Source organism: Ixodes scapularis, unplaced genomic scaffold (genome assembly GCF_016920785.2).
Source record: "Ixodes scapularis isolate PalLabHiFi unplaced genomic scaffold, ASM1692078v2 PGA_scaffold13__105_contigs__length_92229423, whole genome shotgun sequence".
Lineage (NCBI taxonomy): Eukaryota > Metazoa > Arthropoda > Arachnida > Ixodida > Ixodidae > Ixodes > Ixodes scapularis.
The window spans coordinates 69,273,481-69,293,050 of NW_024609839.1; the positions used below are offsets into that span (position 1 = coordinate 69,273,481).

At 44.8% G+C, this 19,570-nt stretch overlaps 1 pseudogene; it reads right to left on the bottom strand.

The window, feature by feature from the left end:
• Nucleotides 1-15,218: 15,218 nt before the first annotated feature.
• LOC115332791 lies at nucleotides 15,219-19,274 on the bottom strand (annotated as a pseudogene).
• Between the last annotated feature and the right edge of the window lie 296 nt (nucleotides 19,275-19,570).

The window sequence follows — 19,570 nt, forward strand, 5'->3', positions numbered from 1 at the left end:
TTCAAAAATTACTTTCACTTAGCTTTGCGAGATATACTTTGCTGCTTCTATAAACCCTTGAAAAAACGCCGACTTACGGATTCCCAGTCGACGGGAAGGAATCTCGATTAATGTGCCCGCAGTTCGCTACAGTTTTATTGCAGAGAAGGGATTACGTAATTGAGATCTTGTTTGCACTTTGAAAAATCCACATGCATTAAAAATTAGTTCTTTTTTTCTTTTGCCGGAGCGTGTCAAATCTTTTTGTCAATTTAGCACGTAGGATTCAACCTTTACTTCTAGCGAGAATTTTCATGCACGAAAAAATGCAAATTACAACTTCCCAGGGATGTAATGCAAGACGCCTTTCAATTTACCAAATTGCCATGTTTATTGAGGGAGTTTACAAATATGAATAATTAAAACAATCAAAGGGTTTGTTTTAGAAGCGAGTTAAGATTGGCAAGTTTTGCGTGAACGAATAATCATGATCACACTAGGACGGGGGTTAATTTGTTTATTAAAATAAAATTTAGAAGCAAAGCCAAAAATATTTATAATTTCTTTGCTTTTATTTTTAAAACTCTCTACATCGAATCCTTTTTTTTATATTTCAACTAAATGAATGTTTTTATGTCCCTTGTAAAGACCGAAAATCTGTTCACTGCGTATAAGATAAAAAACAAAGTTGTTTTGAAAAAAAACACATTGATGTGCTTTTAAGTACCGATCACTTATATGAATCCTAAATCTGAGAAACAATATTGCAATCTGTCTGAAGTGAGTGCGTTCAGTTAGGCACCCAGGCACCCGTGCTACAACTCAGTACCGGCAGGTGGCACGATACGATAGAGCAACCGGCAAAGAGAGATGTATCACAGCTCACCACTCCGGATTGTGCTTGCCCCGATGTGAGTCGAACCTCCTTGTATCGCTGGTACTGCGAGATGACGCAAAGGATGCTGTAGACCTGCAGTAATATTTAGAAACACATCTTTTAATGAAAAACTCATTGTGGCAATGGAGTGTTTTGTGGAAGCTTCCGGAGTTTTACCAATCTTTTTTACTGTAAATGAAAATTTCTTCTCTAATTCAAGATTCAAAATTATATCATTCGTTTTCGTAAGATATAAGTTTAATATCCTTAAAAAATGACAACTCGTATGTGATGCGATGTGAGGATATTTAATGAATTTATTATACCAGGCAGTTATATATTTGCCGGCTTAGGTGAATCGATGACTTTTTTCTTTTTACCTCTTGACACATTTGATCGGTATTAACAATGTTTCCATTATAACCGTTATTTTGAAAAGAAGAAAAAAAAACGTTAGAAGTACAGCCTTGTTTGTACAGTCAGAAACGTTTTGCATCTGGGCACGAGACGTCAGAGGGTCTTATATAAGCGTAGCGGAGTGCTGCATCACTTTCATTGTGTTGAGATGCCTCCTATGACACAAGCGGATGAAGTCTTTTGGGAGCTTAATTATTTACAACGTAAGTAAACTGCCACATAAATATTCAATTGGCAGTCTTCTCGGCACCGGAATAAATATAAATATACCTCAGTACTGATTACCTGTGGGAGAAATTATATGCAGTGTGACCCCTGAACACAAAAAAGGTCTTGAAACACCCAGCGCAGCAACCACGCAGCAGATTAGGTTTCTCTTGTCTCTATCTGTAAAATTATGACCCATTTTTTTTTTTTTTAGTTCATGGATAGGTTTTTTTATATATTTGTCTCGACAATACGAGAGTGGAGAAAGATGATGTAGCAAGTTCAAAGTTAGGGACGGAAGAGATGCTGGTGACTGACTCTGAGGCTAGATGAAAACGTTCTGTCTGATCTCTCATGGCCTCTGTGCCCGTGCCACCATGGATTATCGTGGTTCTTTCTATCGACAACGATACTGCGCCGTTGGATCTTTACAGTTGACATCGGGCGGCATAGCCTTTTTTGACGTCAGCCGTGCGAAAATGTCACGTCAATGTTGGATACGGTCTCGGTCGGTGTCAATCATGTGGCTCCGACTTGAATCTGCGCTCGATCCGAGGAACGCGAATTTAAGCCGGGCCGAATTCAGTCGATGGTTTCGATGGTTTCGATGGTTCTGGTTGATTCAAGACGATCCCCGAAGTTTTTCGCACTGCCAAATTGAACCGGCATTATCTTTATTTCACCCCAATTACAACTTTTTTTAGTTTCCGTGAGTCACACGGTGTCAATTATAATTAAGCAAAAAAAGATAAGGTTGTTTTAAGTTCGAGTTTTAATGTACTATCTCGCCCAAACACGCGAACCCCTTCTGTTAAGACGATGTATGTTCTGTGCTTTGCCCGTTCGATGGCCCGGCCGGCGCATCGGCAGCGGCTGCCGTACATCTTCCAAGGATATGGCGGCAAATTCCAACGTAATATTGACTTTGAAATTTGCTTATGAGGCATTTAATATGACATAGAGGCCGCCTGCGGAAGATCGGCGCCAAATGGGAGACAGTACACGGTAGAACTAGCGAAGGACGAAAAAGAGAAGGCCCACCACTGACGACACCTTGTGGCAGCTGATGAATTTATCCAATATAATCCCTTCGTATTGCTCCTAGTAGGAACAAAATTGCGATATTCAACATTTTGATGCCCTGAGAACATACGAATATCAGGTTTTGATCGCCTTTTATTAGCAGTTGTCGACTTACTTCGAAAGTTTTTAAGGTAACCACTGAGCGTGGTTGCATGCTGCGATCCCGGAACTTTTGTCTTAAAATAGAATCGAACGCGCCAACCGAGCAAGGGACAGCCCTCAAGCACGCCACAGAAGGAGGCAGAGGGCCCATCAAAGAGCAAGTAGATGGTGTTCGTCGGTGTCACGTTCGGGCAGCGACACCCTTCCCCCAAGAGCGGTGAAAGGGCACAGCGGGTGCCGTGTGTGCGGGATCTCTTGCTCGAAGGACGAGCAAGGAAGGAAACATCTTAACTTGTTTAATCAGATTTCACACCAATAAATTATATTAAGTTTCCTAAATCACTGAGTTTTTTTTAATTTAACAAATTTAAAAGTTGGTGCCGATAGCCTGGAATGAGGAAAATTACGACGTAAGTGCAACGATAAAAAAGACAACAACGAGCGTGAACAAGCTGGTTCCGTCTTGGATTTACCAAGGGAAGCGACGGGATTCAGGCCATGAAGCGGCAAAAAGGAAAGAGAGCTGCGCTGCGATCCCAGATGACAAAAATGATTACGGAAATTGATTCGGCCATCAAAAGCCGCGAGAAGAGCGAAGGAATTGAAGACGTTTACAATGCTCTGTAACGCCGAACTAGAGCGTAGCTCTAGAGGAGTAGGAGGGTAGGGCACGGAGGGGAGGGTGTGCCCCTCCTCCACCTCCGTACCCTCTCCTCCTCCTCCTCTCCTGCTCTTCTCCCCCCATATAGCTAGAAAATTTCCCTGCTAAGTTGAGCGGAAACATTTGCCCGCTAAATTTCGCCGAAAACTTTCCCTGCTATATTTAGTGGCAAAACATCTCCCTAAGTTTAGCCAAAAAATCTAACCTCTAAATTTAGCGCAAAACTTTCCCTGCTAAATTTAGCGGGAAAACGTCTCATAACGCAATGCGCGGTTACGCCAACGCCGACGGCGGCGCCGTTCAAGCCGGAAACTGGCGTCTAAGATCTGCAATATAAAACATATGAGCATACTTTGGACGGAAGCACCTAAGAAACAAAGTCGAACAAGCAGACAAAGACCATGCGGCTTTGTATACTTCTACAAAACGATGTACCAACCAGCCAATCTTTCAATTTATTCAGTTCTCTGTGGTGGCAAGGAACACCGTGGATGAAGGAGCCGAAGACCGTCTGGCCCAGGGTGTAAGATAGATAGGTTGGGAAGCGGCCCATAGAAGCCTACCGCAGCGCCGTGACCGGATTGTGTATTCGTCTGCTTGCGGGTACCCCCGATTTGCGACAGATGGCGCTGCGGCGAGAGGAAAAAAAGTCGGAATCGGATTTGCGTGGAATTCTATGGGAGAGTGCGCAAAATAAACCGAGAGCACGACAGTCCTCCATTGAAAATTTACGAGAAACCATCTCCGTCAGTTTAGCCGGTCGCCACCGGTTGCTCACCTGGAGTGAGAGTTCGCGGTGCTCCACATAGATGGCGCCACAGAAAAAGAGAAAACCGAAGGGGACGCAATCCGGTCGCTCATTTGGCTCTCGTTTCCCCACCTGTCTATCTTACACCCTGGTCTGGCCTCACTTCCCGCGAGTGGACGACTCTTCTCCGACGCCATCGGAGGAGAGACGAGCAGCGGAAGTCCTGCAGACAACAAGTTTCACAGCAGTTCCCGCGGTGTTGAACGTTGAACGCTACAGCGACGCCTCTCGACTCTTTCGAAACACAGCATGGATTATGCGCTATGTCAACAAACTACAGCATCTAATGAGAGAACACGGTCAACTAACAGCCCTCGAATGGGAGCAGGGTCAGAAGTACTGGATACGACACGTAGAGGACGAGCACTTGCATGAAGAAGTTGGGATTCGGTCATTGAGGGGAGCAACTCGCGTTGGACTCCGCTCTACGAGACATCATAGTGGTATATGAACAACGACGTAATTCTCCGTATCAGGCTGTAGTTGAGCTGAATATCCCGCTGATACGAAATTCTCCGTACCAGCGGGATATTTCAACAGAGCGGCAAGCCGTACAGCGAACGACATCTCTGCGTAGGGACGAGACGACATGGCTTGGGTGAACTTCCTGCTCGTCAGTCTCGTCGACAAGTATTACACGGAGAGGCACGAGCGCGCGGAAGCTGGAGAAGAGCATAATCAAGAAATGCATTACGTGCCAGTATTTCAACGCCCGCCCAGCCACGGAGGTGAAAGCCCCGCTTCCTCGCGACCGAGTAGCACAGGCTCAACTCTTTGAGCCTGTGACTGCAGATGAGTTCGGTGTACCACTCCTCGTGAAAGGGAAAAACGCAGTTCTCAAGTCCTACCTTACGTTGTTGAAGTGCGCAGTCAACAGAGCGGTTCACTTGGAGCTCGTCAGAGACATGTCCATGCAGTCATTCGTCTTAATGGCGCTGAGAAGTTCCACCTTGTGAAGAGGTGTCCCTCAGATAATTTACAACGCCAAGACACTCTCGTCCATGAAAGACAGCAAAGATATGCAACAACTTTGGAGCGCACTCTGCGATCTCCAGGTCCTCGGTTACTTCTCCAACGCACGGATCAACTGGAGGCTCATCATCGAGCGGGTCCCATGGTGGGGCGGATTCTACGAGCGCCTCGCATAACTAACGAAGCTCTCATTGAAGAAAGCGCTAGGTTCCAGATGTTTCCATTTTGACGAGCTGGCAACAACCTCGACGGCAATCGAGGTGGTGTTGAACTCCAGACCGCTGACGCACGTGAACGACGCACCAAAAGTCTGAGCCGCTCTGCCCCTTCTTTTTTTATGTGTAGGTGACGGCGACGCTGCCAAGCATAGGGAGGAAAGACGTCTACAGTGTTGCCATCGATATCGGCAGTGTTTGCACTCATCGGCAGCTGACTACAAAAACGTTCTAGAGCCGATTAAGTGGAAGGTACCTTGCGGAGCTGCGAAATGTGCCAGACCGAAGGAAACGCTAGAAAAAACCGCTTTCAGTGCGCGACCTGGTTTTTTCCCGCGAGAGCCTGCAGCCTCGACTGCAGTGGAGACTAGCTAGGATCCAGAACGTGTTTCCGGGCAGAGATAGCAAGGCACGATCTTGCCTGCTCAAATTTCCCCGAGGATCAACGCTCACGAGACAAACACAATTAAAGCTCGTTCACACACTTTCTACCGAGTAGGACCAGCTGAAACGAGACCGGTTTTTCAGTCTCTTGTGACGGCTTAAAGGGACACTGACAGGGTATTTATGCTCGCCGAGGTTTTTAGTTGTACGTGACATATGAGAGCTCAACTACCCAGAACAGAAATTGCGGCTCGAAATTCGGTTTCTTTCCGCCCGAAAACCGCCGATCAAGAACTGGCCGGTTCGAGTCTCGCTCACTCTCTTTTCAGCGGTCACGGGCCGTTTTCTAAGGTATCGATGCGACCACCAAATTTAATCAAAGTCGTGGGTCACTGAAGGCAAACACTCGATATTAAAAATAGAAAAAAATATGAAACCCATTTTTTGTGGCTTCTAAAAAGCTGTAAATACGTTGATTGAAAAAAAAGTTCCACAGACAACCGGAAGCAATCTGTGCGTGCGTCGTTTCGCGTATCGTGGGACTCGCAGGGACGGCGATGGCAGCGGACGACGGGCGTGGGACCTCTATTTCAGAACTGTCGTTCGCGGTACCGGCGAATTTTGTCTGCCTTTAAAAGAGAAATTTGGGACTGATCAAAAGAACTGGTATTCATCCCGTACGACACGCCCGATCACCAAGCCGATTTGCACGAAGACGTCGCCGAGCCGTCGCTCCCCTCTCGTGGCTGAAGACATCGCTCGCGCAAACGTCAAGCACGACGTGTCTACTTCGAGTTGAGTATGCACGCGTACGATTGCTGTACTACGTGAGAATATCGCCAATGCGCGGTGCATCCCGACTTCGACCCGGGAGTGCTTTTGCTAGAGGAAAATTGGCAGCAAACTTTCCAACTTAGTTTATCGGCTGAATTATTACTAAGGAAAGAGATTCACTCGGTTCGGTATGCCCCAGTAGCTTAGTGGGAAAGACGTCCGCTTCACACCCGGTAGGACCGGGTTCGATCCCCTGTGAAACCTGTTTTTTTTTTTTTTTCTTTTTTTTAAATATTTTTTGATGTCTACATTTCTTTTTCTTTTTAAACAATTATCACTGAAGAAACAAAAAAATAAGGAACAAATGTTGTGGACGACACGTCGCTGAATTAAATGGTACGGGATTTCCTTTTTGACACCTGCGAACTCAATGTAATCACTTTCCACAAAATGCAAGGAGCATATAAATCAGGTAGCGTCCGCTTTCCGAGGTGCCCGTAAATGGTCTACAGGAATTGCAGCCAGCCATTGGTCCCGATCCCTTTGATCTTTCGGAAACTCTGTCGCACAATGCCACTTCTGTTTCGGACGCAGGGCATGTGAGCCAGGTCTTCACGCAACATCTTGGGTGTATTCTTTTCGGAGCCGATCAAAATTCACCACGGGCACTCACTACTCATCTCCAACTCCTCAATGTACAAAACAACTCATCTTGGAGTACAGAACAACGAGCTGAACATACATAACTGCTAAATAATCGCTCGGTGAACAGTTCCGGTACGCCGCATGTCGTCTGCTACGGGAAGGAGAAAAAAAAAAAAAAAAAAACGCACGGTCGGGTGTAGCCTAGTGACTTCCGCCACTCACTCTCTTCTCTCCACTTCTCCGACCTCCGTCGGGTTTCGGTTTCGGTTTCGAGGAGTTGCGTCTTTTGGCTTTATTAAAAAAATACGCTACTCTGTTGCAAAACATTAATTGGGTAGTCCTCCGACACCATAATAAAGCGCCTGGCAAAAAATTAAAAAAAATTTTTGGGGGGTGTCAGTGTCCCTTTAAGCCTGATATGCAGCAGCCCATGTGGTCCTACGCCGTGGCAAGAGGCTTAAAAGCTGGTTTTGTCACACTCGGTCGTACTCGGTGTCAAGTGTGTGGACGGGCCTTAAAGACCCGTTCACACCACTTGCAACGACACAAACATAATAGGATGAGAAAATGGCGTTGTCATTTGGGGGGAGGGGGATGTGTTGTAAAATAAAAGTAAATGCGCCCCCGGAAGGAGGGAGAAGCCTCAAGCGTGACACGGAAGGAGGGAGGGGACCCATTGAAGTGCAACCAGATAATGTTCGTCGGCGTCGTATTCGGGCGGCGACAAGGGCCCAGAGGGTGCCGTCTGTGCGAGAACTCTTGCTCAAAGAATGAACGAGGAAAGAAACATGTTACCTTGTCTAATCAGTTTTTACTCCAATAAACTATATTCAGTTACCTAAACCACTGAGTTCTTCATTCCACAATTTTCGTTCCTGTTGGTCGTCGGTGCGGTCGGTATCCACGTGGGGTGTTTTGTTTCGTCGCCAACTTTTGCATTTGATGTAGATATATTGAGCTTTGTGTGACTGCGGTGAAGGATGAAGTTCTTAATACAAAATCGTTAACTGTCCCATGGCACAAGCTGACATCTTCAGCTTTGAAGTCTCGCCAAACGGCACCTAAACTCCCTTCTCTCATTGGAGCCAAGTGAAGCCGCGATCCGATAGTTCCCAGGTTTGAAGCCGCGCGAAAAGCCTAGCCCAACGACCCCTAGTTTCTCAGCTCCCAATGGAGCAGCAGTGAAGCCAAAATCTGATGGATAGGTCTCATTGGCTGGCGGGCGTCATATTTTCGAGGAACAACCCATTGGCCGCTGCGCGTTTTATCTTCTATTCTGTCGGTCTCAGTTCAGCGAATAGTCCTTGATTTATTTGATTTAGTCGTCGGATGTCTTCGGCTTAATGGTATAAAAAAGAACAACCCACAAAAAAAAGTACCGGCTCAGCTCTTTTGTATACTGTAACCAAATTACCCTTTAGATTAATCCTAAATGAATTACAAAAAAGCGCATAATTATTCAAATAATATTTAGCCATAATCCGATTACGTGTAATCTGCCCACTGCAGGTCTGCCATAAACGACCACAGCGCACGGCCGTGTAAGCAAATGCCGCCGTATGTAGGCCAAAGAATAAAAACTAAATAGGCGACGCATTCCGTTTCTCCAGGCTTAGAAACTCAAGCATAACGAAATGTTATGAAAGCTCAGATTACCCTTTGATATAATCAAGTTAGTCTACAGAGGGGGTGTGCCAGTCTAAAATCACCAGGACAATTTTCATTATACCTCGATTTAAGATTGGTTGGTTGAAGTTTTTTTGTTTGTTTTTTTGTGCTGAACGTTTCATTTTTATATTTTCGTAGGTGACGGTCATTGGCTGTCCTAGAGATTCACAAAGTAACAGACACGATGGCGTTTCTTTGTTGTTGGTCGAGAGATGGGTTCTGGGTCAGAATGAGTGAGTCGAAGACATTTATCGAAAACAAAAGACATCGTCTGACCCTAGGGGACCCTATCCCGCGCGGTCAATCAGAGGCGTAAGTCTTCTGAGTCAGAGAACCACCATATTCCTCATTCCGTAAACAAATAAAGTGGAAACAAACCGGTACTTAAAAATCTCTATTGCATGCAACACATGCAGCCATATAGCGCTCCTCCACTAATACCATATTGGGAAAGAAAAGGAACATCGAGAAACTGAAGCTACTCCTACTTCATTTCCAATATAACTCCTTTGGAAAGAACATAAAGGAACAAGCCTAGGGATCCCGCGTTTGTTCGGGCACAAGAAGCAATCCAGAAGTAATCGCCGAAGTACAGCGAGTGTCTTAGACCTCCGTTCTCCGCGGACATCGGACAATCCATTGGGGACCAAATGGGATTGCGACTCTTCCAAATTGCGTTTGCTAAGGCCTCTGACACGAAAGCTCGGATAGCTGGCGTGTAAATGTCCGAGGTAATTACTGTGATGCACGTTCTGATATAAGACCGAAGGTAGCTAGTCTCATATCTTATTGAAAGTGTTTGAAGGTGACATAACTTAAATAAACAGCGTTTTTTTTTTTTTTTTTTTTTTTCAGTTGCGCTCGGGCTTGAAGATTATGAAGAGAAAATCGATAATAAAACACCTCGAAATAAAGTAAGATAACCAAATTTAAATAAATCCATCGAACAATGATGATGTTGAAGAAATGTTCCACACTTTTAGTTATGTATGAATTTCATTTTTTAATTTACTTGCATTACTTGATCTTTTTTTGTTAAAAAACAACCGATGCCTTGGTATTTGTATAATCTTAGACACACGACCACATCTATAAAAAAAACGCACACACGAAATAACAGAACACAGAGAAAAACAGAACACTGGAGTTAGTAAATATGGACGGCTAGTGCACTTCGAAATCCCTCTCAGACCCAAAATTGGCCAACACGAGGTTCAGTGCATTAAAATCGCAATTCATAAACCGGGGGAAAATGATCACATGTCTTTCGCGTAGAACGTGTTGCGGTGACAATTCACGCAATAGTTATATAGCGAAAACGGAAAAAAAATATAGGGCAAGGTATTCTGCTACGTACAGTCTTCTTTAAAAATGCATAATCTCGGCAATACTGGTAACTCTGGCAAGCTACCCGTGTTTGTAAGTACAGCCCAATCAACATTGACTCGTAGGTAAAAAAGAATCGGCGGCCATAATAACGATAGTACATAATGAATACCAACGTTCTCAGCACACATTCTAAGTTCACAGAGCTAGTTGCTTTCAAACAGTGCTGCCTCACTAACACTCGCAGCTGAACCGCATTCGGGAAGCGGTTGTGAACGCGGCTGCCTAAACATTTCAGCGCACGTTTACGCGCATATTATGATGAAAACGAGTTGCTTCACTTCCCGGTTGTGATTCGAACACCATTATGAATGCAGCATTCCGGACTACAGAGCCGACTTCCAGTTTTGAACGCACAATAAAGGCGTAAAACCTGACGAGACATGACGGTTTGAACGCACTATAAAAGTGTAAAATCTTACTAAACATGACAGCTTTTTTTTAAAGACGCGTGCACGCGAAAACAAACATTAACGTCGCAAGCATAAATTGACCAAATTGGAGACATGATTAATTGAGCTAAGGGATGAATCAACATAAACTTTGAAGTCAGGTTCGCAATTTTCGCGACGTAATAGTTGAGTGTTCAGTTTATAAAAAATTATAAGCGCACGATATTTGCGTGATGAAGGCATAATAAACGTTTTCCTACCATTTAGACGCGTATTCTGTTGATCACACCATAAACAGATATCAGCTACGTCCTCCTGTAGCAGCTCGAAAAATAATCATGCAATTTGATATGTTTGATCATCTTAGTATCATCAGCGAACTGAAGGAACACTGAATGTTTGCACAGAAGAGGTCAGCGTTGGCGAAACTCGTAAGCAGCAAATGTCTTTAAATTTAACCCTGAGAAACGCAAGATGGTCATATATACGATGTCGTTAACACATCGTTAACACCAACGTTGTTAATGCGCCCAGAAATATACGACTGAAACCACAAACATAACGGTACGCAAACCCCGCATTTGGATAGCTTGTGCACAACACTCTCAAAATTAAGAAAACATCGTTCTGATCCATTTAATATGAGATTGAAATAACTAGAAAAGAGTACTACTACGCTCTCAAAGAGTTTAGAAAATGTGGTCAGTATGGAAACGGGTCTATCATTTTTAAGATATGAGTCCTTTGATTTGAAAATAGGCAATAAAATGGCTGACCATCTATTTTCTTACTAACGTAGAAGTTTGGGCTCGCTAGTATTTGATGTGTAAAAATTTAAAAAAAAAACAGCGCAAAACACGTAAAAGAACGAGAAGGTAGACGAACAAGGCGCTGACTGTTCCTCTACCGTTTCGTTCTTGTCCTTGAGATTCATTGTTGTGAAAATATATGATAGTGTTAACCAAAATATTCAGGGGATGGAACTTTTGTGTGTAATGACGCTCCAGTCAGACAATAAAGGTCAATTATTTGCATTCACGTAAGCTCAAAAGACATCTGATTTCGCACGATGACCGCGAACCCTTTGATGGCACATGGTCACACTTTCGTAAAAAAGTGACATGTTCAAATAACTATTCAGTCTGAGGAATAAAGTGTCAGGCGGCTCAGATTGAGATGCTCCAAAGAAGAGCAGATAAAGTCACCAAGACGGCAACAAATTTGTTTTGTTATTTAAGTCAAAGCACTGCCACGGAGACGTGTAAAGATGCGTCGCTCTCGTACTTGGAACGGAGTTTAGTGCAATAAGCCGATTTCCCGACGCGTCGAGGGCTTTCACTATTTTTTTTTTTTTTTTTTTTTTTACGAAGAATCAGTGTCGATTTTTTTTCGTTCACTTTCTGCACTCGACAAGTCAACAGGTACAAGATTTCAAGTCGAGAGCCCGATACATTCTCCTTGTTTTGCTGTAGCACCGATGCAGTGGCCTTCGTATCTCGTTTTCGAAGATTATGCGGTTGCATTCCTAACGAGAACGACTTCGTAAAATGGCTACGTGCTGCGTAAGGACGTAGGGCAGAGATTTCTGCAAAAAGGCAGTTTACGCTACCTGCACTTGAAGGGTATTGTTATCGACCTTTAACGGCTTGACGTTTACCGAAAGCTCGTTAACATTTTCAGAAGAACCAGAATGGGTTCGCGAAGGTCACCTTCATTGCTGCCGTCAAGTAGATCTTCGGCACTCGCGGATTCGAGACGCGAAGTGTCAGGGTTCAGAGCATTGCCATCGTCACCCTTGCGCTTTTACATGACGAACGCTTGTACGTACTTGTCCCACCTTTCATGAGTAAGTAGTATCACTCTGATAGACCGGCATGAAGGCGCCGGTCTAGATGAAACTGTGCAAGATTGAGACGAAGCTCCTTGGCTTAAGGGAGACAGGAACAACATGGAGGGCCGGACGAAGCCAGCAGAAGTAGAAAAAAAGAAGGAACTAGATATAGAGTTTATTAACATGCAGGGGGGTAGAAATGGGATGAAGTGGGCACAGTTTAGGAAACAATTGAACGCAAAACGTTTTACAGTGTATGGGGTAGCAGAAGTACAGCTTAGGGATGAGGAGAAACCACTGTACATACCAGGCTACGTTTCAATGGGTTTTAACAGGATTGAAGTAGTAAAAAGGCATAGAGAGAGAAAGGGAAATTTGTAGTGAACACTTATGACTGAAAGGCAGTTAAGGCCTTTCGACAGGTTTTTGGTGCTGGTGTGTCTAAAACAAAAAATGGCTCGAGGAAAACAAAAAAAAAAAAACACAAAACTTAGAGTGTACCTCAATGGGCGTCGAAAATAGGTCTTAATGGGAATATAGTTATAGCAGACATGAATGCACCCTTAGAATATTTGAACGAGTTAACGAATGCAACGGGAAAAATGCTACAAAAGTTATGCGATTCCCAGGAAGTAGGGTCAAAGCCCAAGTAATATTCGATAGGAAGATAAAGAGAGAAAGGAACGATTCTCACTTAAGAATTGGCTTCTGCCTAATATTCCACAAAACTTCACAACAGAGTAGGGAGTGCGGAAGTAGATGAGGAATGTTCAAAAAGTATGAAAAGGGACCACAAGAGAAGTAAGATTAGATTTGGCCCATCAGAACCTGAACAAGCTAAGGAATGTGATGTTAAATCGACCCGGAATGAAAGACAGGTATAGAAAGTATCCAGAGGGATCGAAAACATAGTATCTAAGCAGCCTGAAAGGGAATGAATGTGTAAGGATCTAGTAGCCATTTTAGGGGGAGGGAAGGGGGGGTGATAGAGAGGCTTTTTAAATATACAAGAAGAAAGCCAAAACGAAGGCAATTACTAAAAAAGCTGGTGAGAGAGCGGGTCAAGGCAGCCACAGTACAACGCCAAAAAACATCTCGGGAGCGCCCCGGTGAGCAAAAACAAAGGGGGGTGGGGGCACTCCAGCAGGAGTAGCGCCAAAATCGGAGAACTTCCAAGAGGGGCACCGGCCTTAATACAAGTTAAAATTGTGAGTGCAGGAGGACAGTGGATGATAGAGATAAATAAAAGTTTGCAGCGATATTTATCTTAAGATTCCTAGAATGCATGAAATTCAGTATTGAGGAGCGATTGGTTCAATTGTGTGAAAGGTATACTAAACAGACGTACCGGCTTTGGAAATTATATATTCTTATTTATTTTGCGAGAGCTGAATTCGTGTGCCAAGTGCCCAGGAAGAAGGAGAGGAAAGGAAGCCAAGTCGGAAGGAAGGGGGAAGGGAGGGCACTTTAGAAGATAGGCCGGGATGCGAGAAAAAGGGTTAGGAAAAAGGGGGGGAAAGCAGGCATATGACGAGGGGGAGGGAACGGGAAGATTGGAAGAGAGTGGGACAAGGGAAAGGGCAAGAGGGAATTATGGAGAGTGGGAATTGATGTGTGACGTATATTTCCCTGCCTAGTAAATTTACCTGGGAAACTGAATTGGTGTCGCATGATCAAGGAGGGTAGAGGGAGGGAAAAAGAATAAGAGAAAGGAGAGTACCTTAAGCGAACGGGGAAATAATGGAACGAAGGGGCGATTGGGGAAGTGGAGACTTGGAGTTAGTTGGGGAGGAAGTGAAGATGGAGGAGGGGTAAGTGGAAGGAAGGCTGACACGCTAGATGGGAGAAAGAGCGGAAAAAGAAGAGAGGCCTGGAAAGATCGAATATGTTTATCATGTGACGTATATCTCCCCGCAAAATTTAGGGAAGAACCCGACTTTTTGTATAGTTACGCCAGGTTACGTGTCGTCGATTTTCTTCGCAAAATTAAGTGGGGAAACTGGATTTGTGTTTAGGTCACATGATGCCGATTTCTTCTTTACCTTTGGCGGGGAAACTGAATCGGTGATTAGATAGCAAAACTTAAATTTTCTTGCTAAATTTAGCGGAGAAACTGAATTGAAGTATTTCTCCACTTGGTGTATAGGTCAAGCTACATTAGATCACGTGACGCCGATTTCCCCGCTAAATATAGCATAAAATCCACACTCGGACAAAATTTTGGGATTGGGTATTCCGTTGTCAAGCCCACTTAGTCGTGCGTGACTTTCAGTTGCGCCATCAGGGTTTATTGGAAACGAACTCAAGGACTCACGAGGTCTAACGTGTTGATAACGGATAAAACATGCGGATAAATAGGCCTTAAGAAGGGGTAGAAGGGGCTGTTTTGGATCCGGGTTGGTGACGAAGGCTTGGTATATCGACGGGATGGAATAAATTACCAAATACCATTCGGACGGGAGCCTTCATTTCCGTTACAAGCATTTTTTGCTTTAAACGTTGTCGCGGATGGAAACGGATTGAAAAACATAATTGCGCTTTTCAATCCGCTACCTCCGTTAATCTGCAATTAGCTGCCTCAACGATCCCTTGAACGTTTGGTTCCATCGTTCTACTAAACCATTACTCTGTCGATGACCAGGTGCAAAAACATTGGAGAAACCCCAAGCCGAGTCATCAGTCCTCGTGTCAACCTCGCTGTAAATTTGCTACCTTGGTCAGAAGAAATAACCTATGGGGTACCTATTCGAGAAAAACTTCCAGTAATGCATCGCAGGTCGCATTAGTTCTGAGAGATCGCATGCATATGACCTCCGGTCACCGGGCATACACATCAACAATACACACCGGGTATTTGTACACTCCTTTAGTTGAGGGTAGATTAATGGGCCCCACGCAGTCCATTACTACCATCTGTATAAGAGCCTGTGGTCTCATTAGTGGTTGTATCGGCACCCGATCACTTGTTCTCTCTTTTGATGTCAGTTGACAGCTTTCACAGGTACTACAGTACTCTCGTAAGTCATCATCCATTCCCGGCCAACAAAAGGAATTTTTTATTCTTTGTTTACTTATTTTCAAATAGAACTGCCCCCCTACCGGAAGGTCATGTGCCACCTGCAACGTTTGTCTACGTTTGTCTTTTGGCGGAACTACTTGCATGACTAACTGTTTATTTCTAGCCTCGTATGTTTCGTTCAAGCGCCACCCTCAAGACGTGTGTGCCCGTCTCTATGTGTTTTGTTCTTTCGTGTTTCAAGTCCTCTGTGCCAACATGCGCTCTGTTCAAGTTTGCATAATTGTTTTTCGAGCCTCGTATGTTTCGTCCAAGCCACAACCAGAAGACGTTAGAGTTTGGCATGGAAAAAATGTTTTATAGCGGCCCTGTTTCTTTTCCAAGATAAACCTGCTTTGTATCAGGCTTCGGTCCCTTGGGCTCTGCATCCAGTCTCACCCTCCCTTAGGTTAACCAAGGCTGAGGTAGAGTTCCTAAGAGGAGCTGTAGCGGTGAGCTCAAGTTTGTTCTGTGCTTTTTTCTTTTTCCGGCGGGGTTTCTTCTTTTTTCTAGTAAGATAGAGTTTCTTTTTTATTTATTTTTTTAATTTTAGTTTGTGTATCTTGTTTCTTTTCCTTTTTCTTTTTCCAACGGCGTTAGATTCTCCGTTATCGCGGTTTTCCCCCCTCTTTTTTGTGGGTTGGGTTAGAGAAGCGCTGAACCATTAACGAGGCATCATAAATGTCGGTTGCTAGTTGAAAGAGCTGTTCTGTCTGGTTGTGTCCGTCCCTATGTGTTTTAGTATTTCGTGTTTCAAGTCCTCTGGGCCAACCTGCTTTGTGTTCATACTCGCATAATCATTTTTCGAGCCTCGTATGTTTCGTCCAAGCCACACCCACAAGACGTTAGAGTTTAACGTGGAAAAATGTTTTGAAGTGGCCTGTTCCTTTTTCAAGATGAACCTGCTTCATCTCAGGCTCCGGTTCCTTGGGCTCCGCATCCAGCCTCAGCTTCCCTTAGGTTAACCAAGGCAGAGATAGAGGTTCTGACAGAAGAGTTGGAGCGGTGAGCTCAAGTTGGTTCTTTGCTTTCTTTTTTTCTTTTTCCCGCGGGGTCTCCACTTCTTTTTCAAGAGGAGATAGGATTTATTTTTTATTTTTTTCTTCGTTTATGTTGAGTATTTTACGTGTTTTTGTTTTCTTTCCCTTTTTCCATTGGCGTTATCTTTCCGTTATCGCGTTTTCCCCCCTCTTTTTCGAGGGTTTGGTTAGGGAAGCTCTGACCCATTGTGGAGGCAAAAACGCCGGTTGCTAATTGAAAGAGCTGTCCCGTCTGTGTGTGCCTGTCCCTATGTGTTTTGTTCTTTCGTGTTTCAAGTCCTCTGTGTCAGCATGCGCTGTGTTCATGTTCGCATAATCATTTTTCGAGCCTCGTCTGTTTCGTCCAAGCCACACCCACAAGTCGTTAGAGCTTGACATAAGAAAAATGTTATGAAGTGGCCTGTTTCTTTTTCAAGACGAGCCTGCTCCATCCCAGGCTCCGGGTTTTTTGGGCTCTGCATCCAGCCTCACCTTCCCTTTGGTTAAGCAAGGCAGAGGTAGAGATTCTGAGAGAGGAGTTGGAGCGCTAAGCTCAAATTGGTTCTGCGCTTTTTTTTTTTCTTTTTGTTTTTTCAGCGGGTTTTTTTCTTTTTCAAGGGGAGATCGGAACTTTTTTTGTAATTTTAATTCGAGTATCATTTTCTTTTACTTTTCCTTTCTCCAACGGCGTTATCTTCTCCGTTATCGCGGGTTTTCTTCCTCTTTTTCGAGGGTTGGGTTAGAGAAGCGCTGACCCATTGAGGAGGCATCTTAAACGTCGGTTACTAATTGAATGAGCTGTCCTGTCTGTGTGTGCCCCTTCCTTTTTGTTTTATAGCCCCTTCCGCTGGCAAATAGCGAGCGCTCGACGCGCGCTCGCCGAGCGGATTCTTGTTTCCCTCGTGAGATGAGAGCAATCTCTCCGTGTGCCGCTTGTAGATCTGGAGCCAGTGGGACGCTCGCCGAGCAGCTCCAACCGCTCCGTGGAAAAGTGGCGGAGCGCGTCGAGCAGTCCGGAGTAGTTCTCCCCGCAGCCTGTTTCGGAGGAGTACGATCTGTAGTCGTCTCTCGCAACGTTTCAGTTTCGTTATCGACATTCCCGCGGCGGAGTGAAGGAGTTCCGCGGCTTTTTTGCTTCGATTGCTAGGTGGGTATCATTTGGTGAGTTTGCTTTCGTTCCCCTCGTCATGACCGACTCGCCCGAGCATACTGCGGCGATGACATCGGTGCAGTTAATTTCAGGAGGTCTAATAAAACGCTTAGCTCCAGCTCGAGTGACGACGAGGCAGCCGTTCTCAGCGAAGTGTTTGCTGAGTAGTTTGGATGGTTAGCGAAGAGGCCCAAGATACCGCGTTATGTCAAAGGCGTTGTGCGCGCCTATTCAGATGAAGAGCTAGGTATGTCTTTTGTTCGTTTTATGGTCTATGTAATGTAATTACAATAATTAAAAGACAACACGCCAAATACTCCGCAGATGGAAGTCACCTTCGGAGATGACGATCGCTTTACGGAATACGTGTTTGGTACTGCTTAATAGCATCCTACGTCTCGTACAAGTACTTCTAGTTGTCTTCATCGGGCTTATATAACTGTAAGGAAAAATAAATTGTGTCTTAACGTCGGGGTCACCGTTATTAAAGTAGTAAACGAACAATTTTTTGTCAAAGCATAAAGTTCCGATCAGAACTTCATGCTTTCAGCAAGATAGCAATGGGAACCGCAACTGTTCAAAAGCGAGAGCAGACGCTCTGGAAGCGGTGGCGCTGGGAGCGTTACGCTCGATTTGCTCCGCAGCGCGTGCCCGGCGTGCCACTGGGATGAATCACGTGACCGATCGCTCACGAAGGCCAAACGCTCGATGACCGCTAGCGCGGAGCGCTCGGCGTTTGCCAGGGGAAGGGTCTATTATTCTTTCGTGTTTCAAGTCCTCTGTCGCAACTTGCTCTGTGTTCATGTTCGCATGTTAACTGTTTATTCTTTTTTCTTTGTGAAACAGTACGCTTTTGATCTCTGAACCCGTGAGTGACTACGCGCTTTAGCGTATTCCTGCAACGTACGCAATGATTCATCTTGTCGTTATTCTCTTCGACTAAGTAGACGACCATCATGCAATGTCTGCTCCTCACTGTTATCCGTTTTGTCTATGATGTCCTCGGTTTCTGCTGCTTCGCTTTATTTGTGCCCCTCGCCATCAACGCAGAAGGCATCCGGTGCAGTGTTTCGCATTTGGCCATGTTAGATACTTCCTCCGTATTGAGTACCAGAAAGTCGTTCTAAGAGCTTTTCCTCTCCTCGCTCCCTATCTGTACTCAAGTATCTTCTCTCAAATTCTTCATGCCACACTGCTTAAGGTCCTTGGAATCCCTTTGCGCTAGTGGTACAGTTAAGCCCCACGTGAGCTGATCTGTTAGAGCACGTAATACCATTTTCTGTTGCTGATTAACAACTTTGCTTATGTCCGCCAAGCGGCATGGTATGTGAATTAACTCCGCCTCGATTTGTTGCCAAATCAACTCTCTTCGTTTTATTTTCCCTTCGGTTAATCTGCTCTCTCGAGTAACAATGATTTTCGGATAACCGTAATATCCGCTCCAGAATTTAGCCTGACTGGCAGTTTTTCTCCAAGTAGCTCTAGTTCTATCAATTTCGCTTCTTTTAAAGTTCCGCTGAAACCTCCTCCATCTACCTTCTCAACCCTCGTTACATAATGTTTTTCGGTCACTGGGCATGATTTGGCAAGGTGGCTTGGTGATCCACACACAATGGACTTCCTTCGCGGGAACGGACCCCGTGATGCATTCCCTTCCAGTCCCTGTCGCTCGCCCTGTCCCTCGGCTGGTAATTTTAAAGACCGGATCTTTGAGAGCGTGGAGGAGATCCCATGTGCCGAAGAAGAAAACCAGAGCAGCAAAGTGGGTGTCAAGAGGGTATTCAGCAGACAGACTTGAGCGACAGACAGAGGCAACAGGTACTCAACTTTGTAAAAGAAAGGAACGCGACATTTTCCAATAAGCCAGGAAGGAGCACGGTGGGAGTGCATAAAATAACGCTGCCGACTCCTTCGCCGGGGTAAAGAAGGCTGGGGGAGGGGAGTG